At 40.4% G+C, this 27,715-nt stretch overlaps 1 long non-coding RNA gene across 3 annotated transcripts in view; it reads left to right on the top strand.

The window, feature by feature from the left end:
• LOC148186193 (uncharacterized) overlaps window positions 1-27,715 on the top strand; it is a 201,014-nt gene that overhangs the window by 95,949 nt on the left and 77,350 nt on the right. For all 3 annotated transcript variants that reach the window (XR_015775188.1, XR_015775190.1, XR_015775189.1), the window contains exon 5: window positions 19,494-19,562. This is a non-coding gene — a long non-coding RNA (uncharacterized LOC148186193). The remainder of the gene's footprint in view (window positions 1-19,493; window positions 19,563-27,715) is intronic.

The following is a 27,715-nucleotide window of genomic DNA, read 5'->3' as shown; positions in this document are numbered from 1 at the left end:
AAGACTAACCACCATTCCAAATCTTTTATTTGCTGCGATTCATCCATTAAATTCTCTGTAAATGTTATTTTTTTAGATTGTTTATGTTTTTTTTAAATGAATAATCAAACTTAATGTTATTCTGTTTTTAGACTCATTTATTCCACTCAACTCCTTGGCATATTTTATTTTTTGTTTTTTATTATGGTTAATCTAGTTATGTGCCTCTTTTTTTACTGTATGAGTACAAAGCAAGCTGTTCAAATTAATTGCCCCTGGCGGGATTGATAAAGTTGTCTGAATCCAAATCTGATATAAACATAGCCTATACATTTTTGAGATGCATCAGTGGCAGAGATGTATTAAAAAAATTCAGCAACAAAACCATTTTTTTACGTAGCCTTATGTGTTTTTTGTGTTAGTGTGTTTCATTGTGCGGATGTGTCAGCTTTAGAGTGCATTCTATGTCTCTACGTCTTTGCCAGTTGGCCTCCTTTGAATGTCTGTTAATGTAATCTTAGGTTAAATGCTTACTTGCCAGGCCAAATTAAGTGTGTCAACAGCACAGAAAGGGCGTGATGTGGCATGATGGGAGGTTGTCACCTGTCTCTTCAGGGCATCTGGGTGTCTAAGAATGGCAGAGTCCACTCTCATTGCACAGGCAGTTGATGAACAAATAGTCTCATACCATTTAAAAAAAAAAAAAAATACACACTGAAACAAGGATAAGATTCTGAGGAACAATAGAAACTATGACTGGAAGTTATATGATAATACAGTGAATTTGAATATAGGCGATGATTTAATTACAGAGACAGAAAAATGTTTTAGTGTAAATTTTAAGGTGGTTAAACATTACTCTCTGTTTTTAAAATGTTACTCTGATTACACATTTTCTATGTACATGCTGAACCAGCATGATCAGATTTGATAACAGATATTATATGTAACTTTTCCTCATTAAAACGCTAAAAATGAATACACTAATGTTTGGCTCTAGCCCATGACATGCCAGACAGTATAAGGGAAACACTTATTTTTCATTTGAAACTGTTTTATTAAGTGTTTTAGCTGGTTCTAATTATCCATTCAGTTTGTTGTGGAGAGGAGGAGAACTCAGATAATTTGACGTCCTTTAAAGTTCATCTCAAATCTTAAGTTATCAGAGAATAAAAGGTGGGCACTCATTAGAATCCACTGGGGTAGCAGCCCCTCCGCATAGAACTGAACAAAACAGGAGAAACACAGATTTTTAACATGAAACGGCTTTGTTTAGTGCTTTTTACTGGCTTTAATCACATGGTCTTTCCGTTTTGGAGAGGAAGAGACCTCTATGGATAATTTGGCTCCTGATAAAAACCTCCTAAAAATGAACACTGAAGGAATCCTAACCAGGAGATAATCATTGGGTGTGTTCCATTTCAGTGGGCCTGTGCACTCCTCAACATGTAACGGTGAGGGCCAGGAAAGCTGTTTAGATGAACTGAAATTTGTCAGCAAATGGCAGCAAACAACTAGCTGACAAAATGAAGAAATGAAGAACAATGTTAGTTGACAGGACAAAAGCCATCTTGTCCCTCAAATTTAGCAGCGATGCAGACTCAATCTTGGCGCACCACAGGTGAATGCCAGCATGGAAATGGTGCAATGACGGCATCGCTCATTTTTTTGTTATCGTTTGATAGGGAGACCTGGCTGTTTTTAAAGACCTATGGTTAACTTTAAATCTTGCTTTTTCTTGGAAAAAAATCTATTGATTTGAAGCCATTCTCCCCTATTACATGAACCATTAGAGGATCAGAGGAAGTTATTTATCAAACATCTTTTGTGAGAAATATTTCAATAGTTATTTTTGACTTCTTTACTTTGGAAATCTGTGTTTAATCCCCCCCACAGCAGAATTGTGTTAATTGTCAGTGATAAATCATTGTTGTGTTAATGATTATACCCATTATTTTATAAATCCGGAGGAGCTGTTGACCTTCCATTTATGTGTTTGCTCGAAAGCTAAACAGGCAGCCACCGGGATTCAGCAGTCAGCCAGCAGCGTCCACTCCAATAGTACTTTCACCCACTTGAGGACTGGAAACAGCTTTTCTCCAGCTAGTGTAGATTTGTGTGGATTAGGTCTGAGCTCTACAGCCGAGGGCTTGGAGAGATTCTGTGCAGAATAGGCCAGGAAGCTGTTTGGAATTGGATGTTGTTCCTCCCCTCTCATCATTACCCTCAAACCCTCACAAAGGGCCCAAATCTCCCAGTGCCTTTGAACCTGTGTTTCAAAAAGAAAGACATGTCCTATGGAGGGTCTTTTCTTATACTTCTTTTTACTGAAAGGAGGAGAGAGAGAGAGAGAGAGACAGAGAGGGAGAAATATGGGGGGAAAGGAGCTTTACAGCCTCATTTTCCCTCCTGTTCTACCTCCTTCGTTTTCTTCCGGCCTTGAGCCACTTGTTGGAGGAAAAGGCATATTTCTGGAAAAAAATTCCTCGAGTTTTTCCCCCCCAATCAACCAGCGCCCTCATCCACTATTTTTGGCAAAGAAGGAGAGAGCAAAAGAGCGAAGGAGAGAAAAAAAAGCAAGAGGAAACATTGTTAAAGAAGAGAACGAGAAAGAGGGGACTCTGGAGACAGCTGTTGGAGAGGTTAGTTAGAGATTTCCAGCCATTAACTTCAGTCCTAGCCAGCTTGCCCACTTGAAGCAGACAAGGGCCTGGGCAGGCCCGAGCTTCGATATGAAAAGGGACGGGACACAGCTTGATCTTGTGGGGAAATTGTTTACAAGTGGGGCCCTCAATTCCACAATAGAGCAGAGCGCAGGAGAGGGGGACAGCAAGAGAAACGGAGAGAAAGGACGGAGGAACGAAGGAAATCGTTTATTGAAAGAGTGAAACAAATCTGCCAAAGCACGGGAGCAAAAGTGAAAGAGCGCGGAGTGCGAGTGATTAAGAATGGACCAATAAGGGCCTCAGCCGGGTGCTGCTGGATAGGGTGGGGGGGGGGGTGGAGGGTCAGTGGTTGTCACACAATAACTGGGGATCCTTTGGGGGTGGAGGGCAAGGGGGGGTCTCTCTTTCTCTTTTCAAAGGCAGGATAAACAAGGAAATGAGTCTGTAATCATTTCCAGAAATTGCCTTCCTCTTTGCCTCTCCTCTCCCGGGCCGTCTACCCGCCTCCGTTCATTAGCAGGCCATGGCCTGATTAAAGACTTTCATTGTCCTGAAGACAGACACACAGAAAGGATCTTCAGTCCGCTGTGCTGTCAGCGTGAGTGATACACCAGGTATGTTTTTACCAACATCCTGGCCCTGCTTTTTCCTTTTTCATGTGACAAGTGTATGTGTGCAGCCTTAAGCATGTGTCGTGTAACCAATCAGATTGCACTGCACTTTAATATTTTCAATGAGAACTTCCATTACCACATCACAGATTTTTTATTCTTATGCAATATGGTTGAAATGCACATTTATTCCAAGAGAAAACAGTTGGCACAAATAGCAAATACATGATGTCAACAAAATGTAATTGGTGACACCTTAATAGAGATACTGAAATAACCTTACTCTCATCTGATTACAGAACATTTATTTAATTTTAGCATGACCTGACAGGCCACTTTGGAAACATTGAGCTCATCTGAAAAAAGTCTGAACTGTAATCCATTAATGAGCCATCATATCCTCTCCAACCTGTCTCTGCCCAGTTGTACAAAGCAATACTCTGCAGCTATTCAGGCACACAGGCACCTTTCTGCTGAGAAAATGAAGAAAGTCTAGTGCCATTTGCATATCTCACTGAATAAACTATAAAAGCAATTTTCTCAATCAAATATCCAAGTGAAGATTCTCTGACCTTGTTTTAAACCAGAAATTATCTGGACAGTGTTTATGTTTATATGAGGCATACAGTAAAATGACCATTCAAGTATATGGAAGCACACCACATGTTTTTAATTATTATTATATTATTATTTTCTTTTTTTTTTCAATGTTGCTGATTAAAAGTAGCTCAGATTAATGTTGATATATGCATGCACCACTGATAAGTTATGATGACTTCCGATTGTGACATGTGTAGCCTGTATCTGCAAACACAGATGTTCTAATTAACAGCTTTACTTAATGTGACCAGAGCAGAGACAATTTAAATCGATATTTTTCCTGTGCTCATAATTTAAGCTCATGAGGCCTGGACATCTAAAGCAGCCTCAAATATTTTATAAACAGCCCCTGATCTAATTATGAAGGTTATATAAATATATGTTTCAAAAATAAGAAAAGGCCTAATAATAAAAAAAACATCAACATAGAGCTTGCTCATCAATAAATAAATCAATAAATAACTGGGGGTGGATTCCCACGTCTTGTTATATTTATCTCATCTCATATTGGAAAAATGTCTGTCTCTTCCCAAATTTTCTGTAAAGCCCCTTTTCCATTGCACAAAAACCCTACTGATACCTGATTACATCAGTTCAAACAGTGCTCAAACATTATTCAAATTGTTGTTGGCAACAAATTTCAGAGAGAGATGGAAAAAGTAATGGATATGAAAGATTAATCACTAGATTATTTTCACTGGTCCCCATGCTGCTTTCTACTGTTTACTAACCTGTTTTCCAGTCTGCCTGTGTTGTCAAATGTAACACACCAGTAAAGAAAAAAAAATGAAAATGAACAGAAAAAAAATTCATCTACTGTCTGCAGAGCTGTGTGCGCAGCTCTGGTCTACTGGCATCAGGAAAGTAGTCCATCACATATTTTTAATGGGTTTTTCTCCGTTTAAAAAACCTGCATACATGCTCTAATTTTGGTGGTGAAAGGATATTTAGGGAGGATACTAATTTTCCTTTAAAGTGTTGTTGTGTGTTGTTCACTGCTTTATGCCTAAATGAAATAAAATGATAAATGTTAAAAAATAAGTAAAAAAAATGAACTGATTCATGGCACTTTTTAAAAATAACATGCTTTGTTCTTTGGGGCTTAGGAGAAGGTACCAAGTATTTTCAAGTCAAAAGGCTCAAGTCCAAGTGCAGTCGTAACTAATCGGTGTTAAAGTTCAAGTCGAGTTGCAGGTTTTTTTTTTAAATTTTATTAGGCCAGTCTAATGTCATCAAATTTGTGACTCTAGTTTGACTTGAGTTCATGTCATGTGACTCAAGGATGCGTTGAGCTGAGCAACAATGTTTTCTTAGCACACTAACAGATGTATATGCACTGTCTTTGGAATTATGTGCATGTGTGTTTGAGTGTTTTGTCCGCTGGTAAGTTGTGATAGGTGACTACAGGATCAGTGCACATGTCTCATTATGTGAAACAGACTTGCAGAGCCCTCTGATTCTTCCTGTGAGGTCATCATTCTCCGGTAATGGACAGGGAGCTGATCAATGTCATCATCAGAAAAAATAATTGTGGAAATAGGGAACGAGAGCTACAGAACCTTCCATATGATGGGCAGGATGTTTTTTTTCTCCTGCATATAGTCTTTCCATACATCAGGCTGTGTATACAGTATGTTTATATATCTGCATGTCTGTGTCACAAAAAGAATTATAGAGTATGGATGTAAGATAGCATTCTTTAGTGTCTGCTGTTTCTTCAAAGCCAAGTGAAGTGTATATTTGCCTCATGTTGTTGGCGTATAAAAATATTTTTTGCTTTCCTCTAGTTCCTCAAAGCAGTGCTGGCCATTCCTTTTCACCGTAATCCTCTGGATCCGTGAATCAGCGCCCATTTCCTGCTGCAAATGTACAGTGTTCTCCTTTGCTTGCATTCATTCGGCTCATAGAAAGAGAGTTCAAGACAGCATTCAAAGGGCAGGCGAAAAAGTAGAGAGAAGAGTTAATCAAAGCAATAGAGAAAAATGGCACCAAATAAAACAAAAAAAAAAGAAACAAAGAGAAAAGCAGGAAGAATGAACGTGCCTTTAAAGCAAAAAGGCGGTCTGGCGGGACGGCAGACAGTGAGTTGTGGTAGGTAAGGAGGCCTTTCTCTGCCGGGGAGGAAGTGTTTGGGTTTTATTGGTTTCATATGACACGACAGAACCTTTTTAAGATGTTGTAGACGCGCTGGTAAAAAAGCAGTCTGCCCACCCCTGCATTAAGTGCCCCTGTGATCTCGGCCATATTTATAGGCACTGTCTTGTGTCACATGGCTTCCATTTCTTCACTTGTTGGGACCCCCTGTGGCTGCTTTTACAAGCACAGGTATGAAGAGGTCAAGAGCACCCTTGTCAGTGGCTAGGCCTCCATGTTTTTTTTTCATGATATAATGTGTTCATTTTAAAAAGAATCACTTTAATAATCAAATGAAATATTTTTCAATGTATTTTCTAGACTCAACACATTAGTAAACACTTTGCTGAAGTTCACACAACATGCTATGTGGTTGCTGCTAGGAATATCTCTTTGTTGAGGAAAACCTCACTGTTATTTCAAGCTCCAGAAAACTGACTGAAATTACCATCGGATTCATCCGAAAAATGGTGCATTTTAAAGTCCTCAAAGCCCAGCCTCAGATACATATAATTATGTGCTGTTTTTTTTTTTTTTTTTAGGAAGAAACAGCAACCTCTCTCTAACATTGTACCAAGCCTAGGAAATGGTTTCATTCTTATCAATGAGTCAGTGCATGCTGACTCAGTGTCTGATTGAGGAAGTTCTGTAGAAGTTATTATTAAATTTTTGTAAAGCAATATAACAAAGGAAGTTGATGTTGCATTCAGTAAGCTGCAATCTTTAACAAGCAAATCAGATTAGTAAGATAAGTAGAATTTCAGGACAAAGCAATAGAAATCTGACCACCGTAGACATGGGCGTATTATGAAACAATGGGCCCCTTGGCACAGACATTAAAATAGGCCCCACCACCTCTCAAAGGAGCAACACATGCAGACTTTATTCTTCTTTTGCCTCTTTTCGTTATTGTTTTACATCTCTTTGCATTTATTACTCTTTGGCTTTCTGTCTGTTTTTAGTCATTTTGTCTCTTTGTAGTTGTTCAGTGTCTATAGTTGTTTTGCCCTCTTTTGTGGTTGTATTACATCTCACTGTAGTTTCCTTGCGTCTCTTTGGAGTCATTTTATGTCTCTCTGTGATCATTTTACCCATTTTGTAGCTGTATTGCGTCTCTTTGTAGTTACCGTGACTCTTTGTAGGTATTCCAAGTCTCTTTGTGGCTGTTTTACCCCACTTCATAGTTGTCATGAGTCTCTTTGCAGATGATTTGCATCTCTTTTTTGCGTTTTGTTACGCATAGTAGTTTTATGTCTCTTTGTTGTCATTTTGAGTCTCTTCCTGGTCTCTTTGAGTGATGTTTTGCCAGTAAAGGCCAAAGGGGCCTCTGAAACTTTGGGCCCTTGAATCTGTGCTCAGTAGTCCCTTTCAGTAATTCATCTTTTTTCGTTCGTAAGATATCCTACAAATTAGCACCCCACAAATGACGTTATTTCCGTAATGTAAAGTCCTGTGATTATTGCATGTTATCAAGGTTAAGTTTAGGCAAGTAAAGTTACTGTGGTTAGGTCAAGGAAAATAAACATGGTTTGGTGTCTTTAGGTTTAGGCAAGTTAGTTACTGTGGTAAAGTTTAAGAAGAGAAACATGGTGAGGACTTACCTTAAAATGAGTCAGAGTTCACATTGTTCCGAACTGGTCTTCTGAGGAAAGTCCTGGGGGAAAGTTCTTTATTTTGTAGGGCTTTTAAGTCAGAGATTAGAATCATCAGTTGGCTGAGACTGCTTCAAGTCAAGCAGTCTTTTTTTTTTTTTAGCCCTAGTTTTTTGTGACCCATCCACCACCCCGACCTGATTCCTAAGTGGTGTGCTCTGCACCACTTACTTCTTCACTACCATTTCATAGCCTTCCAAAATACGTGGGTTTTGCACTAATTACTCATCATTATGTGAGATATGTATGAAGTTTGGTGCATTACTTTTCTTAGGAAAAACATTCAAAGAGTGCCTGGGAACTGCCTGAATAGTAGGTGAACAGACAGATAAAGCAATGACTGACAAACCCACATTGTCCTTCTTGGGCTCTCCCACTTCTTGCTGAGTAAAACCAAGCAGATCCAGGCCTGGTGTCAAGAAAAGGGCATCGGGATATATCGAAGTCCCTCCCCTTTTTCTCAATCTCCCTCCTCACTCTCTGGGACGCTGCATCTCTCCATTGTGGCCATGTGGTGTGGTGTGTTGGTTTTAGTGGGCACTAAAAACACACTGTTAAACACAGTTTTAAAAGTTCCTAAAAGCATTTTTCCTCTCTGGGGTTGGCACTTTAATCTACTCTCAGGTTTCATGTGCAGCATGGGCACACCTGGGGAGAGGAATGAAATAAGCTGCGTTAGAAAACTCCTACACATCGTAGACTCCTTGTAAAAATGAAGAAGGAGAAGGCTAATCAGATTTATTGTTTTAATCATAGAGGGAGGTGTCTCTTTCTTTTAGTGCAGATGACTTTATGACCTCTGGTCTATCCTGGCCAGAGCCCTTTGAAGCAGATATTTAATATTCTTCGCTATTCAATTCTCAGACTGAACTACCGTTTCTCATTGCTTCATAATGATAAATGTCCAACATGTAAACTGGGAAATGACAGAGGGAGTCTGTAGCATAGATCACGGAAAAAAGATGTTCTCTTGGATTAAAGCTCTGATAGATTTCTAAGTCACATTTTCAAATCTGAGAAGGGTTGTCTCTGCTTTGCATCCTTGCAGACACTTTCCAAACTGAGGTTCAGAGAGAAGGGGGTACAATAAGGTCAAATCCAAACGTGACAAGGCTCACAGAGAGGGGGCTCCTTCCTCCTTCTACCATCTCGTAAAAATGATTTTTATTTGCACTTTTTCCACTTTTACAGTCCTCTCTGTGTGTGCTGGCAAGCTTTTGAAAGCAGGAGGAAGGAGTAAAATAAGCTCTATCTTTCTGTCTTAAGGGGATAGGACACACTGGTTCCAAGACGAAGGGGTTGTGAGTGAGTTCAAGGGAGTTCAGAATTTCCAAAAGGCCAAAGGTCAGGTTCAGAAGGAGTAGAGGTGAGCTGTTTGGAGTTTTAATGACTTCTTTTTATTTAGTGTTAGAAATAGAGATACTGGTGAAGTGTTAGGAGGGTTGCCATCATTTTAAATTAAGAGGTCCCCTAAAGACTGAAGTGTCTGACAAGGAACAGAACAACGAGCAGAAATCACTTTTTGGTTGTGGACAGCTCATGTTGAGAGACATAATAGAGGGAACATCAAGCAGATTTTGTATAGGTCCTCTTTATGTCTTAATATGAGCAAGAGCCCTTTTTAAACACATGGTCTAAAATGCATGGTGCAAGTCTATTTCAGGTGTGTCAACCACTTGCTAATAAAACGGCATATAATCTGAGCGCAAAGTAAGGCTCAAGGGGCAAGGAGTTGTATTTATTGTCTTAATTAATCAAAGGTGTGTTTGGGGGGGTAACATAATTCAACCAATCAGAGGGTCATCTTCCATTACTTGAAAAGGCTCGGTGCAACTGCACCTGGCACATTGCTATTAACATGTTGGGTTTGGGAAATTAGAGAAGTGAGTGGTTTTCTGCTGAGTAAAGGAAGAGCAATAGGATATTGCAGAAAATATTGTGGGACATTTAAGCAGAACAACTAAAAATGTAGCCATAAACTTGATAGAGTAAACAGAACTAAACTTTAGGTTCTATCAATGAATTTTCACTTCGAGGGTAGATTAGCTTTGGGTTGTCTCAAAATAGCAATATGCCATCAATGTGCCTGACTGCAACTTATTTTAAGACCTAGATGCTGCATAGGCACACAGATGGGCGCAGGTTCATTAGATGCTTTCACAACGTTGTCGCCGGTTCTTTTCACAGGGTGTATGCTCATAAAGACCTGGCTTAAATGCTGTTATGTAGCAGATATACCATGTTCAGTATCTTAGTTTAGCATGTTTGTCTCACTTTTGTTAATTGGCATTAATCAATAAGTAGAGATGCTGCTGAGGAGAATGTAATAGTTTTGTAGGTATTTGATCATATATCAAAATATTGGCACAATGAAACAATGAAAATGTTGACCTGATGGTGGTGGTGCTAGTTGAAAGATTGAGGGTTCACCAAATTTCAGTTCATCCTGTGGGCCTGTGCTGTACCAAATGTCAATCCTTCTGGTATTTGTGAAGAGATTTCACCTCAACCTCAAGAGGAAATGTTGGAGATCACCAATATCAGGAGGCATCATCCACTGACAATAAATGTCTGTACAGATTTTTATTGCAGTTTATCCAATAGTTGTTGTGATATTTCTGTCTAGATGAAGGTGGTCAACTAAGTGACCTAGGGACATAAAGATATTGCAGTAATGCCAGGCCTATAGCATGGCTAAACGTCCTAGGCACAACAGGCACAATTTCAAAAAGACCAAAATCACTGGACATTTTAATTTTGCTCATACAAATCTCCAGACAGGCTTGAATGGATTATAGGTATACCTTGCTTGTCAAGTAAATTCTCTTAGTGGTGCTACTCCAACAAAGATTTTATTTACTGTTTTGGGAATTGTAATCAGGACCAATCCGATCAAAGTTACAAGCCATACCGCTGCTTTAATTTAAAATTTTTTTGGGGAGTTGATTGTCTTAGAAGATTTTAGAAGACAGGTTGATCATCCCTGTAGTCAAGAGTGACCACATCTGTGTGATGAATAGCATCTCATAACTGCTAAGCCTTTACGATTGGATCTGGGGCTCAAAAAGATATGATCTGCCACCATTGTACATCCTGTACTGCTCAGAGAGAACAAGTCTTACCAGGATATTTATGTATGATGAAAAGAAAGGGGATTAGTGCACAGAGGGGACTGAAAATGATCAGTTTCTTATGCTGTATGACACTGACTCTACAGTTAAGGAAGTTGCTCCTCAATGCAACAATGCCTCAAATTTCTGAGAAAATTATGGCGTAAATGTGCACTATACTGCATTGCATGAGTAGGGCGATGCTTTTAGTAACCATGATCTAGATATACTGGTAAATCCCCCCCAAAAAATGCACAACATGCACAAAAATGCACACATTTTTATGACAAAATGATACAATATTGCTGACAAAATTGCACCCTACATTCTAAATTCAAAATCCGTTTTGACTGAACCCTCAGCTAAGCAGCAATCAATGAAAAATGTCAAAAATGAACCCCCTAACCTCTTTGAGGCAGCGTAGAGGGATGGCAGTGATAGCGTGGATGGGTGTGTCAGGAGGTGACCCCCCCTGTCAGTGATCACTGTAGATTGGATGAGATTAGGCTAGATCAGATTAGGGCTTGTTTGGGAATAAACATTCAATATGACTCCAAAACTAATCCTTGCACAAGAGCCCCTGGCCCTGTAATGTTTTGGCACAGAGATGTGAATACCACACAGATAAGAATTCAGATTCTATCCTAAAGTACATGTCCTATCTGTATTATACACATAGGATGTCACAAGCACTTGTTATATTGAAAACAGTAGAGGATGCTTCCTGGATGTCCCATTGGGTATAAATGAACTGCAAGTGTAAAAAAATAGAGGTACAATGCATCTTCTCCACTCTGGTCTGATCATACTATTTTGGATGGTTACAGATAGTATTTTCTGGTGGACTCTTTCCCCTTCTTGGGCAAAAGCTTTAGAGCATTTGGACTCAGCGTGGCTAGCTTCTACTTGTAAAAGTTCCAGTTTAACTTTTCAGGACTCACCAGAGTGGTGGGATGTCAGAGTAAAAGTATTACTCTAGTATTGTCAGTGTGTCTTGAATGTCAGGGTCCAGGTCATCAGTGAAAAGCATGAATTTTTGTTTCATTATTCTCTCTAGCCTACAGAGCCTATTAGTGGTTGATGCTTGTGTGGAATAGTTGAACTGTAACTTTAGTTCTATGAGCACATATGGAGCCCCCTGACCTTGTCTCTGTCAGTCTCCATGTGACTGACTCAGTGCACTGCTCCAGCAGGGTAAGTGGGCAAGTCTATAGAGCCTGCAAGGAGTCTCCTGCTGTGCTTATAGAAATGGGGTCTCAATAAATAACTGTAATTTCTGAGTGTACAACATTGCGGTCTTCTGTAGTCACAGTAACGACTTTAAGTGGAGAACTGTTTGGGGCGAAAGAAAAAATCCTCCTTGCCCTACATTGTCCGTAGCTCCTAATACATTTCCAGGTACTTGTCATTATTTTCACAATAATACAAAGCAAAAAGTGAAAAAGATTGACAAGTCAATTTGAAAATGTGATGTCATTTCTGGTCTTTTATGGTAACATTTTATAAGTTGGCCAGTGTCCAGGTCTGGTTCAATCAAAAAAGTGTTGGCTCAAGAGCTGTTGCGACCCATCTCGTTGGCTTCTGTTACTTACACACTCGGAAATGAAATGTGTAACTTGCTGAATTAAAATGGACCGGCCGGCTCACGTTTTGAGGCTGCTGTCACACGTATACACACAAAACACACAAAACACACACACCACACGCACTTGAATCAATTCCTGTCTCCGCTATCAATCCATATCTCGATCGTTGGGCCTCCTGATGTGAATAAACTGGGCTATAGGCCTAACAGCAACCCAATACTTTATATATTTCACTGATGTCAAAGTGTCAGAATGAAGTGCTGCCTGCTGGCACTTGGCTAATCTCTACTCTCCTTTCTGGCCAAGTGTAGCTCAAGTTTCATTTGACTATCGATGTACAAATGTGTGAGGATGAAAAGTTTAGTGACCTGTCAGATATGATGCTATTTTCAAATATTCAGCAATCGGGCACAAACAAAACCTCATCGATTTCCCGGAAATACTACTGAAACAATTTGTTCCCTGCAAATCACCTTTTGTCTGACTTTTTATGAGGCCTTTTTAGTGACAGCAATGCAGCAATGTGCTCAATCAGTGGGAAATGGAGCACCAGAGTTCTCGTTCAACATGCAACAGTAAAAGGGCTAAGACTCAGGTAACCAGCAAGTGTAATTACGAGTTTGCCTGATCCCTGTGAAAGCTCTTCCCGGCCACTTTCTCCCCTGCACTGAAGGCTTTGGCACGAGTGGCGGAGAGGGTCACTGTTTAATAATGAACAGGTCGAGCCAGCTGTAACGGATACATACACCTGCTTTATACATCAGTCAATTACCTAATTAGAACTCTCCCTCAGGGGAAAGCTAATACCTCGTCCTGGAGCAGGAGGACAACCCCTTCCATGTGAACAGAGGCGCTCACAAGATAAACAGATACCTGTACTTGTGTGTGTGTGTAGTTGTGGTGCATGTGTGTGTGCATGTGCATCTGCACCTAAGTGTGAGGAACAATGGGAGGGGGGTCCAGTATTTCTTTGCACGGATCGGGTACCCAAGGACACTCATGGGAAATTGTGCTCTATGCGACTGTGATCCAATAACAATCCTTCCTCTGCCCACCTCCTCACACACGCTGCCCTCAGCCCCTCGCCATTCATCCTGCCATGAGAAAGCGATCTATGTAAACTCATATGATGGGTCTTTCTTGCTCCTTTTCAGAGGGAGCAGATTACATGGTTGGTCAGTCAATAGTTTTCCTATTTCCTCAGAAGAAAGTAGTTACAATGAAATCTCCTCACAGCTACAGATCTGTGAATTATGAGAGCAACTGAGACATTGTTTATGGGAAGAAATGCTGCTGATGAACGTTTAAATTTAATTTGTGATTTAAAAGTTATTCTTTTTGTCAGGGTTGGGCATTTTAAGTAACTTTAATATTTGAGTACTCCAATAAAATTAGTATAAAGTACTTGCAAATAACAATCTAACGTAAGAATAGGAATGTAAATTGACCCACAATGGAAAATGAGCAATTTGAGATTCATTTATTGAACCATCAGGCTTCAAAAAATCTTAGAAACCATCAGTTCATAGTTAACATAAGAAAAATCAGCAAACTCGGGCACCCAGTAGCTTACCTGATAAAGTATGTGCCTCATGTACAGAGACTGTGCCCTCACCACAGTGGCTGTGGGTTTAACTCCTGTCTGCAGCCCTTTTCTGCATGTCATCCTCTTTCTCTCTCCCTTTCATGTTTAAACTGTCCTATGTGGTAAAGCAAAAGCCAAAAGATAACTTTTTAAAGAAAAATCAGCAAAGTTTCTGTCCCTGTCGCTTGCTGTCCAACACCATTGGTGGATTATGTGACAATTGGGCCTTGGGCACAGATACGCAAAGGGCCCTACTACCACTCTTGCATAGCACCAAGACACACAGACTCTATGATGGATTTATGTCTCTATATGGTCATTTTGTGTCTCCTTTTGGTTGTTTTGCTTCTCTTTGAGGTAGTTTTATTCTTTTTTTGTAGTTTTGTTGTTCTTTGTGGTCATTTTGAGTCTCTACCAGGTTGGTTCATGTTAATTTAACATTTGAAATTTTTCAAGTCAAAGCAAGGGAGCGTCCTTAAACTAGTTCAGTGATCTTTCCCCACTCTCATTTCCGACTTTAGCGATGCCAAAAGGCACCTTTTTAGTGCGCATGGAATGCAGCCGAATGCAACAGCAACCGCCTGATATGACTGTGGGCAACGTCACTTGAGAACGTGACCAGATGGAATCTGTCACGTGCACGACACACATCAGCAGGGCGCCAGGTTGAAGCGCTGCCGATAGCAACGTTAAATAAGGAGTGCAAAGGTGCCTATTTCAGGGGGCGGGGGGGGGTGGATGAGTTCAACACACGCCAGACCTTTCACGCAGGAATCCGGTGTTAGCTTCCCATCTGAAGGTGATGTTTTTGTTATCTTGTACTTGTGTTGTCAAAGCATAACTATGTCCAGTGTAATCCCATCATGTGCATTGATGACATCACTGTGGTGGCACCTGGGAGTGTAAAGAGCACACACAGAAGAAAACCTAAAACGTAATATGTCGACTTGGAAGTCCACTGCAATGCAGCAACTTTGTTGCAACTTGTGACTGTATTGGGCAATGAGTCACTGATGCAAAACTCTACAGTGAAATATGATTTACCTACTTTAACCTGTAAAAAAAAAGATGTACATGTTATGTGCACATATGGGAGGCTGGGTGGGGATTCCTCTATACGTTGAATACTGACTTTCAAACCGAGTACTTGAGTACGAAGCCCTAATTCAACTTTTACCACCTTAAACCTGATAACTAGAGGCCCCTTAAGGAAGTGTAATTTGCATGAACTGACCCTTTAAAGTGGGAGTTTTCACCTACAGGTGCGTGCGCCGAGGTGTGCTGATTAATAATTTGATCAGACAGTCTGCTCGCACGGACTCTATGCGTTTTGCTAAGGCCACCAGGAGCTCTGAGGCAATCAGGGACACTTCAGCTGTGATTAAGTCACATAGTTTAGCCTCTGGAGAATGGCAGGAGGGGCGGGGGAGAGGATGAGTGATGAAGCTCTCACTTCACAGAGAGGGAGTGGACAAGGGTTGAACGTTCAGGATCACTAATGTTAGTCTATACATCCTCATCTAGGTTTCCCTCATGACCTCTGCCCCACCCATCCCACTCCATCAGGCGAATGCAAAACACCGCCCACCTCCCCAACCTATAAGCAGAGAAGCTCAGTCACCAACAGCACCCTCACTGCTCATGCAATGTTTTAACCACACAGCAAAATCAATTTCTGCTTATTAATAACAGCTACGGTGTAAATATCTGTACTGCAGGGAAGATGGATGATATTGAGAGAAGAAAAAGAGGACTGAGATTGTGATGGTGGTGGTAGGGGGGGTCGGGGTCATGGAACATGCTCCTAAAAATCAATTTTCACAGGAGGACTATTAGGTTATTGAGAAGTGGGATGACTGATTGGGGGCTGCAGTGTGTGTGTGAGTGCACATGTACTTACTGTAAATTACCTAACAAGTTTCAGACTCCAGAGTTTGTCTCCAAATTGTGACATATGATTACCATTTCCTTGCTCACCTTGCTCAAAAACCAAGACTCACTGTTAAACAAAAAAAACATTTAAATAAAACAAATGATCTGTCCTTCCTCTCCTCTTTCTTCAAAGAAAAGTGAGAGACCATGCCCATTTTTGCACAGTAACCAGAGAGGAAAGAGAGGAATGTGGCCTGCCTCAGCGAGAAATCCCAAAGTGCTTGCCGACTCCTAGCTGCTAATACAACTAATGCAGTAATGTAAGGGCCAAGGCGATTAATGAGAGCGCTCTGCCCCTGACATCTCAGACACCCTAATGTTGCTGCAGCGTCTCCCTAGCCGTGCTTTAATCCATCACCGGTCCCTATAACCCAATTATGGCCTGACGCTTTACTTTTAGCTCCTCTGCTTGGTCCTTCACACACATCTATAAAAGGGCAAACATACACACACACACACACACACACACACACACACACACACACACACACACACACACACACACACACTCAGACAAGAGTGTTTGAGTATTGTCAGACAAGCACATTTTACAAAAAAAAAAGACTTGATGGAGTATTTGTGCACATACACACTCATATAGAGATACTAAAGATAGACACTTGTAGAGTCACACAAGATGCACCAAACTGACATCAGAGTGGTGACCAAGGCCAGCTTTTGTGTTGCCTCATGCTGCCTGTTTCTCAGCCAAAAAGCTGCACATGAACATACTGTAAAGAGTTACAACCAGCAGCCTACTAGCATGTATGATCTCTACCTGCATGAGAGGAATTAACTCTCCATAGCAGCAGGTAGTGGTAGTCTGTATTTGTCACTCAAAAAGACGAAAGATTCAAGACACCAGTTAGCCAGTTACCACATTAAAAACAGAATCCCATGTTGACAGAACAGATGATAAAATGTGTCAGAGAATAACACAAACAATTATTGACCATTTCTGAGCTCAATGGACAAAACATAATAATTGTATAACAAGTTTGTTTTGATCTCACGCCCTCTTGACCCCAGCCATTTGTTTACATTTCACACTTTGGTTTTTATTCTTGTCCCCTGTGCTGATCTGCCAATCAGAGTTATTTCACTCACATATGGGCTTCAGCAGCAATTAAAAATGCTGAATCAGCTGAAAAAAACCCCAAGAAGAGCTGACTTCTATATAAAAAGGCACAAATGAAGGTGACAGAGTTGTCTCCACTTTGAGGCGGCATTGAAGATAGTAACAGTGACAAATTGCAATGTATGTAAAGGGACAGCCAGCAGGATGGGATCATGGGTGGGATGAGTGTGACGTTTTGATGGCGTGTTTTGTGTGCGACCCACCGTGTGAGATTCAAAAAGCAGCTACCAGCAGTCAGCGGCAAAGAAGTACAGTGGCCGTAAATGTTCGCAAATTGGGAAAACAATGACTTTTGGGTGCTTCTTCCCTTGGAGCAGACGATGACATCAGCCAGTTTATAACAGGGGCTGTCACTGATTGTTATTTCTATTTAACGCCCTTGTTATTGTTTAGAAAGGGCTGCTGACACACATGTTATATATGACACCAGAGGCTGACTCTGTTGTGTGAAACGTCATGCCTTTTTTTGATTCCGCAATGCTGGCATGCTCTCTATAATCACACACTGGAGCGGCGTGATGCAGTTCTTGTATGGTTCTAGGTAAAAATGTGAAGGTGGCATAAAGGAGGGGCCCTATAGTGCAATCTCTGTGTAAAAAGGGCTATTGACTTATGGCTTGATGTGTCAGGGCCTTCAAGAGAGCAAGCTAAGGACTTTTTCAGTCATACTTCTTAGCACACTATCTTGCATAGCAACAGTCATATTGTGTTACAATTTACCTAAAGTGATCCTGTTGCCCACAGTAGCTCCAAATGCCCCCCATTTTCAAAAACAAATCTAATCTGCTGTTAACTTCCATAATGCTGTTTGCATATTCAGAGTTGAGGTCTTCAGATCTGGGCTCACTGTAATGAACTCTGAACACCAGGGTTAACTAAATTCCTGTATATCTAATGTCATCCCCATGAAGCCCCTTTCTTGTTATGATTGTAATCGTAGCATGATGCTACACTAACATGCTTCATTCCCAGAGGTCCATCAGCGCTCTGTTTTAGCTCAGGGGGCGTATGTACTGCATTTTACATGAGGTTCCCCGTGCAACATTTATGATTCACCCTGAAGGCTTTAAAACAATACTTGACTGCTTCTCCCACCAGAATAAGCCAAACATCTGTACATGAGAGTGTCTTGATATGATGCAGGAACTAGAAGAGCACTGCTGGACCTCCCAAAACCCCCTCCCTCACTCCCTCTCCCTCCCTGTCCGTCAGTTATGTCACACAGAGTAACAGCTCTGTCAATCAAGAGATCTATGTGCTGGCTTCCTCTAAATCAGGTGGATTGACTCCTTAAGAGTTACTGGAGGAGCCTACTTCCATTAGCCACTCCCAACGGCAAATTAACTTAAATGTACCCGCTCAATAAAGTTCAAGACAATCATTTGCATGTCAATGTCCTTTTTCTCTCAAGGCCTTCCCAAACATACAGCTGACTCGTGCGAATCCTGAGGTTGCTGTTATTCCATTGCACTAATACCAATTAGCCAGAGAGCTAATTGCTGAGAGAAATTGGTAAGTTGGGAGAGAAATGTTGCACTCTGGTGTTAAAAAAACAGGAATCAACTTGAGAGGATAGGAACCTTTTTACATTAAATTGACATATTCCAACAGTGTGGACAAATCAGCATATTTGGTTGTTTCTTACGTTGATATTTTACCATATGTAATTTTACCATATTTTACCAAGTGCAAATAAAGTTGTGTACAACATGAAGGTTGTGATGCATGCAGTAATTCCTGACACTCCCCTAATGCAGTTTTTCCCAATGAGTAAACTGATGACTCCTGACCATTTTTATGGATATTTCACATTATATTTAATGCATAACAATGACAGTACAGAACAATTGAAAACTGTACACTCAACCCACACAGTCAACACAGCAACTGCAGGAAGTCTGAGTAAAATGAATTGTATGAATTTTGAGTAGATCATTTCATGTGAATATTGCATCAGAGATGGGTTTTCCTGCAATTTTAGGAACTTTTTATATGATTCTCTGTCTTCATTATGTATTTTTTTCAATTTATACCAATACCAATTATAAACAAACATACATTATAGGCTTCTCCCTGACACTTGGCCATTGGTTGTTTTAACTGTTTGCTTTTCTAAAGCAAATATATATATAAATATCTTGTGTTCAGCTCCTCACTACCATTATCCTGTGAGATTTTTTTAAAAAAAACAAAACAAAAAACTATTTTCGTAAATAATAATCCAAACTTTAAAAATTCTAATTCCATTTCATTTTCCTCTCAGAAATAGATGAAATGTTGAGATATCGGCCTACTGTGGATATATATTTTTAAAGTTTTCTTTCACCCCTTAAAATTAAGAAGGCCTCGTGAACAATGAAAAGTTTATTTGTGTATCATGGTACTGGACAGAAAGATTAACACTGTTCCTCCTCAGTGCTGGGAATCTGCTGCTGAAGGATTAGGATGCTCACAGGGACTCTACTTTACTCTCTTCTTTTCTCTCATGTGTTTGTATACAGGATCTCTCCCTTCCTCTCCTCCAGCCCCTGGGTGTCTTCAGCATCAGATGTCATCCTTCCAGAGACAAAGTAAGTCAGACAAACACACAGGCTGGACCTCTGAGGAGAACCTTGCCGCATGCTCAAGTGCTATAAGTGCCCGGGAGTCGTCTTACAAGAAACACTTATTGCATTTTGTATTGAGCATGATGTTATGAAAAATTAATACAGGGATGGTGTGCCTTCCTCTCCTTAGCCTCTCTCTCTTGCTCTCTGTGAGTCCGTTCGTATGCATATGAATGCACATGCACTTGCATGTCTTACTTTCTGTATTTATGTTTTGGCTAATGCTCGTGCTTGTCTGCAAGAATGTGTGGCTGCATGCATGGGATTCTGGCACGAGTTACGGAGGCTTAATCATATGTATATCACGGAGGTTTCCATCTCCAGAGAGCTGGTGGACGACCTGGAAAAAGAGTCTATTTCCCAGCTTCACTTCAACACACACTGTAAAATCTGACAAGTTGATTTTGCTTAAAAAAATGTAGGAAACCAATTGCTTTTAAAAAATGTGAGTAAATATAACTATTAATCCTATTTTATTATTAGTGAAGTTGCTGAAACTTAGACAGAACAAGGTGATTTCAATTGTCATTTTTAAATTACAATGATTTAACAAAATTATGTACATGTAGCTAAATTTTAAGTAAACTTAACAATGAGATATGAAATAAACATAAATTAAGATTTATAGTTATATTTCTTTTTCTTTTTCAAGGCAGCCAGTTTCAAAGATTATTTTAAATGAGATCAACTTGTCAGATTTTACAGTGTAGTTCTGCACAGGGCTCTTTCCATTTGTTGTGTTTAGGTGCTTTATTCCCCTCGGTTAGTGCATATATTGACTTCACTATTGGCAAAACAATAGTGAAAATATACTACCTTAAAGTAAATTGATATGTATACAAAAAACACGAACAGCTGAAAACAACGGATACACTGCACAAAATCGAAGTGCTTTAAACATATGGTGATACATTATACATTTGTCAGGGTGTCATGTTGCGTACCCATTTTGCAAGAGTCTTTTCAACTGATTATGTCAGTTTTTAGGGGGGAAAATGGCTCTTACTAGTTCAGTCCCTTCTCCTATCCCATCTTTATTTCATTTCATTTTGGAAATTAATGCAGCAAACCTGTACTCTTCAAATTATGATGGATTATTTTGAGTAGATCAGAGGAAATCTTATAAAAAAGGGATTGCACATGAAAAATGTTTAATGCTATTTTTCCTAAATATAACTTTCCAAATCTGTGCTCTGGACAGGATTAGGGGCTTTTTTAACATTTTTTTCTTATTTGATTGTTAAAGAAAATTTGATGCTTGAATTTAATCCCCTTAAAATACTGCGTTTTACTGTTGTGCATGGTTTTATGCAGGGCGGCTTTTTTTTCTCAGCATTCGTGTGGAAGGTTGACTGAAAGCTAAAAAGATATTTTCGTGAATTCCGACCTATGGACAATTTCATTCTTGTTGATGGATCACCTCATCCTTAGGCACTGAGGATGCTGATTGAATGCTGATTTTTAGTCAATGGAAGTCAAAGTAATCAACAGTGGGTTGACTCTGCAGTGAATGGCTGCTATTCTTGAAAGTCCATGTGTGAGGTCATTAACAACCGAGCTGGAGGTGGAAATTATGCTTGTCTGACCACAGGGAACAGTGGTTTGTAACCCCCGAAGTGGGACACAGATGGAAGAAAAGGCAACAGTGAGGCTTGCAGAAACCAGATCTGGGTGACCAGGGAGCGATCAAATAATAAATCTGCCTGTTTGCTGACAACAGACCTACTTCTTCTCCTCTCCTCTCCTCTCCTCTCCTCTCCTCTCCTCCTCTTTCTCTTTCTCTTTCTCTTCCATTCAGACTTTCTAAAAATATCCATCAGCCCTCTGTGGACATTGATGGATGGACTGTGAACTCCTGACCTTATGAAATGTAACAAGAAGGACTATCGCAGCACAGCATGGAGTGTGTCAAAACCTGCAGTGTTTAGTTTACAACCTGCTGTGGCATTGTAACACTGAATATACCACACAGGTTTTCAGTCCTGCATGCCACACAGTTGTGCACCCACTAAAAGGCATAGTAGAGTACAGGCTGACATGAATGCAATCATAAAAACGTGGATCACATGAACACATGCACACATAGCCATAATGTGAGAAAGGCATGCAACATATACAGCCATCTATCCCCAGACAGGAAGTCAACTGTTAACTCAAAACTTGAGGCGGAAGCTGAACTTCTGATTGGCTAAGAGGAAGGATCACAGATGCTGCATCTGGAAACGGTCTACAAGTATCAGAACAACCCTTTGTATCAGTTCCTTACCTTGCAGTCTCATCTATTCTTTTGTGTAAACAGGTGTGGGAGGTTTGAGCAAATAATGAGATAAAGAGTCAACAGCTGTGCAGGCTCCAAAATTTCTTGAAATATCTCAGGCAAAACCACAAATGCCAATGCAATAGTTGGGAACGACTAGCAATCGAGGAGTTTTAGAATTTTCCTGGAGGGATGTCCTTGTGAAGGCCCTTCTTTTTGTCCCCCAGCCCTGGCATAATATACTCTTACTTAACACCTTATTTTGAAAATCAGCCATTGTCACACGTGTATCCTTCTTTGGCTTCTTTGCAAACTTTGCCGAGTCTGTCGACTATAGCGTCGGCTGATTTGACCACAGAGATGCGAGGGACGGCGGCTTGTCCCCACTTATTTTTAGAACGTGCCCTGTAGGCGACTTATTGGCTCCCTGTGGATGACCAGGCACTTGCAGGCACCATGTTGGCTACCCTTGATAAGACATCTAATATTTGATAACCAGTCCCGGCATTAAAAATGGTTTGTTAAATACTTACCCAGTGTAAATAGTGCTTTGTGTGAATATGGTGTGCTGCAGTAGATAGCGTCTGCTGGTTCCAATTAAGCTCTGGGTTTGAACACAGTTTACAATAATTTTAATTATTCACATTGAGGTGTCAGGTGGTCATTGCATTAATTCAACTTTGGATTTTTGCTTTTTGTACAAGCAAACAAAGGGAATACAACCTCAAAGAAATAATTTCGTCTTTTGCTTAGCACAAATAAGTTAAATTAACAGTTGGAATCATCATTATTTCTGCTTTCCGTGTTGATTTATGTTGAGAATGCTTGGTTTTCTCCCAAGGAGGATGAAGACAAGAAAGAGCAAAATGAAAAGGAGGAGGAGGAAGGGTTGCATTGACGCAGAGCTTCTGGGATGAAGCCGAGTATAGATTTAGGGATTTTCTCATCACTCTGCCCTCAAGGTAAAATGTAATGAAAATATAACATGTCAAAGACACATCGCTAAACGCTCAGATAAGCCGCTGTCTATCCTCCGTGGTGTCTTGCTCCACATTTGATTTCTCGTCTGTGTTCAGGAAATGACCAAAGGCTTGAGGCACTGTGAACCCCCCGCCCCTCAAGACCGTACACACAATACCACAGCAATAATCTTAATGACCCTCTCCTTTATTCTTCTTCCTATTTCCTCGCTTCCTCCACCCCTGACGCCTCCCTTTTTACCCTCCTTTAATGCAGTTCCCTATCCCAGGTTACTTCCACCACAGCGGAGACGGCTAAACACACCCCCTTTCCCACTCCTCAAACCACACACACTCATACACACCCTGAGGGTGAACCCAGTAGGTCCACCGCGTGTGAGTCGTAGCATCTCCCCTCTCGAGTCCCCACCTCAGTGTGTTCCTGCGTCCTGCCTCTGGGGCTGGAACACGGACACAGCTCTCTTTTCGTCCTTTATCTGGTCCAGATAGCCTTATGTGTTGGACAGGCCGAGGGGAAACCCACAAATAATAAGCATGTTCACTGTCACTGAGAAGACAGTGGGCAGCTCGCCTTCTGCTGGCATCCTCTCAGGGTTTTTCTCTGAGTCAAAGTGATGATGAGGTGTAAGGGCAGTCCATTGGGGCTGGCGTCAAGGTAGGCCGAGGTGTTAGGGAGAGTTTGAACGCATCGCATCTTCGAGGACAGCTTGCAACTGCTGCAAGCCAAAAAACAGCCAGCATAGAGAAAATGTATGTGTGCTTGAGAAAAGTGAGGTCATTTTCATATTTGTATTATTTAAAGCTTTAGAGTGACACATTCAATAAATGCTGTGTCAAAGCCTTTTCATATTTCCAAAGTATGCCCTTCAAATGAAATACTCACAAGGAGAATATGTTGTTTTCTTATGTTATTGATTCCATGTCTCTGCCCACTCAAACCTCTCAAGGCCAACATTAAAATGTCTTGCTTCCTATCTCCATCTTTAATTGATGGTGGATAATGCTCGTATCCACACACACTCAATTCTCTGCTCTTCACTCCTTGATATTAAGTGTGTGTGAATGTGTATGGACTATAAAGGCTGCTTTTGTGCCCTTTACTGGTTTCATTCTTGGCCTGACATGAATAAGACAGTTATGGCCGCCTTAAGAGCTTATGGATTAAAAGGAGGATGTGCGTCGTTAGTGCAAGACAAGACATTAGGAGCTCTTTATTAGCTAATCACACAGACAATGGGTTTAAAGCACTTCTATAAAGAAATATAAAGACAAAGGCAGAGGATTATTTGCAAAACTCAATGCTCGCTTGCTCCATTTGCATTAATTAAGTAAGAGGGTGGTGATCTGTATTGCAGCAATCAAGAGAGTGCTGCTGATAGATTGAGGGTAGAGCCTACTTTAGGGGATGATAAGACAGAAGATATGAGAGGAAGAATCTGATGCTGTTAGGACATTACATCTATATTTTTTATATGAAGGCAAATCTAAAACAACAAAACCAATCAAATTGTTTAAAAAATAGGCTCTAAATTATATATATTTGATATATTGAGCATCTGTTGGACATTACTCAGTTAGCAGTGTGGCTCATTCCACCACTTTGGTCCAGACTGAAATATTTCAGCAACTATTGGAAGGATTGGTATTAAAGTTTGTACTGATATTTAGGGTCCCTAGAGAATGACTTGGGTAACCTTGTGACTTTTCATCCAGCGCCACCATTGAATTGATGTTCTTGTTTTAGTAAAATGTCTCTGTAACTACTAGACGGTTTGTGATTTATTCGGGCTGTTTTCATACACTCTTTGTACATTTTCCTACTAAAAATAATACTTTAAAATTCATACATATCCAATGTACTCATGAGCCAGAAATGTCTTTGCAACCCACGTATTTAGGAAGGCTGCGATCATGTGACTAATGCACTGACTGGAGTAGTGAAGGAAACAGTCTGAGTGGGACTCTACCTAGTGTGAATGTAGTGGTGTCTTGTGAAACTAAAAAAATAGTACATTGGTACCAGATGTAGGTAAAGCTTGTCACGAAGGGGGCTAAATAATGTTCTAAATTTAAGCTAAATTTTGGGAACAAATTTTGGAGAGAAGAGCTGGCACATAAGATAATTATGTGAAACTAAAGTATAGGCATCAGTGTGCAATTCCTTAGCTCTTCATATAGACATATTTTCCAACTATATACTTCAACAGCATAACTGAATCCTTGAAATTCAGTTATAGCTTTTGGTTTTGATGTGTCACCCCAAGATTTTCAGTGACCCCATTTTGCCAACCTTATGAAAAAAGTCTGGGGCATATATGGAGAGTGTATGCATGCACCCTGTGCATATTCTAATCCTGTATACTTCAATGTCACTGGAGATTCAAATAGGCATCTAAAATGTGAGTCATTTCTCTTGGTCACCTGTCAATCTCTCAAAATGTTCCCTAGCCGTCAACTGTCCATCAACTGTTGACAGCGTGTGGATGGGAAGGAGATAAGAGGCGAGCAGACAGATGTGTGGCCATTATATCACTTAGGTTTTTTATCATCTTTCATCCCCCCACTGCCCAGCAATGATTAGAGAGCTAGAAGGAAGTTTAGCACACGTCCACAATGTGCGAAAGCCTGACAAAGCCTGCCTGTCCACACAGGCCCAGACACCACGTGCACGACAACAGACACTCTAATGTTACTTGACATCTTCTTTTTAACACTTTTATGGAATTTTTAAACTTGCATGGCTGGTATGTGGCCAGCCATTAACAGAAATTTTATAAATTTAGTGTAGTTTTACTTTTAAGGGTATTATAGTTTATAATCTTAATTTAGTGTTTTTGGTATACTTTAAAAGATAAATAGAAATTTAGGCAACCATATCATTTTGAACAGATTATCCCTCCTATTAGGTTTACGGGAAGGTCTAACCATTCATTAATACTACTTTTTAATTAATCACGTAGAGAGAAAAAAAAGTGTAAAGTTGAGTGTTTTTTTCATATCTTATATAGCAACCTAAGTATTTTATCATTTTTTGCCATTTAAAATCCTTAAAGTTTTCTGGGATACTGTAAAGTCTTTTATTAATATATATCATTTCATTATTCATCTTATAACCCAGTATTTTAGAAAAATCCACCATGATCGCTATTGCCTTTGGAAGAAATGTTTTAATATCAGATAAATATAGCACGAAATCATCAGAAAATGAAGCAAATAATTATCTTTTTCTTTTCCTTTTTATTACATTTTTCACACACACACACACACACACACACACACACACACACACACACACACACATAGGTTTTACCAATCAGATTTATAAAAAGACAGCATGCTCAGAGGTTTTAACCACACACCTCTGCATGAATGTGTCATAATTTTGGCAATGGGATGAAATCAGGTCACCTAACTTGTTAATAAACAGTTATCATCAAGGTTGTGTGTGTGCGTGTGTGTGTGTGTGTGTATGTGTGTGTGAATTTTACACAGTGTGTGTGTGAGTATTCCCTGAGGGCATGGCTGCAGTAATGATTTACTAAATGTCAAATGAACAGTTGTGGGGAGAAAACACCATGCAGGCGCGTTGGCTGGAAGCTCTTTAGCATTTCACGCCCTGATTGTGAGACAGCTCCTTTGGTCAGCATACAGCACTGAGGCAGCAGCGTGTCCTGAGAATTAGTGCCCAAGGATTACATGCACACACCCTTGGTCACTTAAAGCACCATACTCAACTCTTTATATGGACACAGAGCTGCAAACAAATGAACACACACACACACACACACACACTCTGACAGTGGTGTGACAAGATAAGGTCAAGATGAGCCTGAATAGATGTGAACATTCTCTCATTCCCCAGATTTCCCCCCTTTTCTCCATTTTCTCCGCAGTTGCTACCAAATGTTGAGCTCTGTCACTGACAGCTTTTGAGTCGAAAAGAGCACAAACCATCTGCGCAATAATAGCTTTTATGAGTTTGTTCCCTCTCATAGAGAGCATACTGTGGTCTCTTGGGTGGGCATCACAGTCGGCGACAGTCTGATGTGGGCTGAGAGGTTGCCATGTCGGCTGTCTACCCCCTCTCAGGCTCATCTCCAGGGTCCACAGAGACTGTGAAGAGAGGCCTATCACCAGCGCTCCTGTTGCCTAATCACTTTCTTTCTCTCTTCTCCTCTTCCCGTTAGCATCTCAGGCTGCCATTTGCACTCCGTCCCCACGCCATCATTTATTTATTTATGCCTTTTCCAGTGTTGTTTTCCTCTCAGCACTTTGATTTTCCCGATTTGTGAGGAAAAGGACCCAGATGGCACCAAAGGCGAGGTCTTAGGCACGCAAAATGGAAACGTACACACACACACACACACACACACACACACACACACACACACACACACATAGAAGCAGCACATCGAAGAATGAACGGCTGTCCTGTCTGTAGTCACATCTTACCATTAATGCTCCTCTATGATCTCTTCTGACATGTTCGTTTGTTGACCACCAGGCGATGTTGACCAATCCAATCTGCCAACAGAGACTTTATGCAAATGTAGGTCATCATGCTTGGCACATGCAATTGGTGTGAAGGGGCAACATGACAAAGATGCGAGCAGTGAGGCAGGAGGGCAGGACTAGAGATAGGAGTTGAGCAGCGGATAATCTAGTGACTGTTTACAATCTTGAGGTGACAGCAGCTCTCACTAATGAGAGTGACCTCCGACAGTACCTTTACATACCTTTTTGCATTTTTTATATAAATAGTGGGGTATTTTATTTATTGATTTTTTGTTTTTTGACATTTGACATTGAAATTTTGACATTTTTTGCAATAAACTCAATTAAGTGGCAGTTTGCTGGCATGTCCCTTTTTTGTGATATAT

Source organism: Plectropomus leopardus, chromosome 20, assembly GCF_026936395.1.
Source record: "Plectropomus leopardus strain MGB_pleo_1.0 chromosome 20, ASM2693639v1, whole genome shotgun sequence".
NCBI lineage: Eukaryota > Metazoa > Chordata > Actinopteri > Perciformes > Serranidae > Plectropomus > Plectropomus leopardus.
The sequence above is the reverse complement of the archived record's forward strand: the minus strand, read 5'-3'. Positions and strand labels throughout refer to the sequence as shown.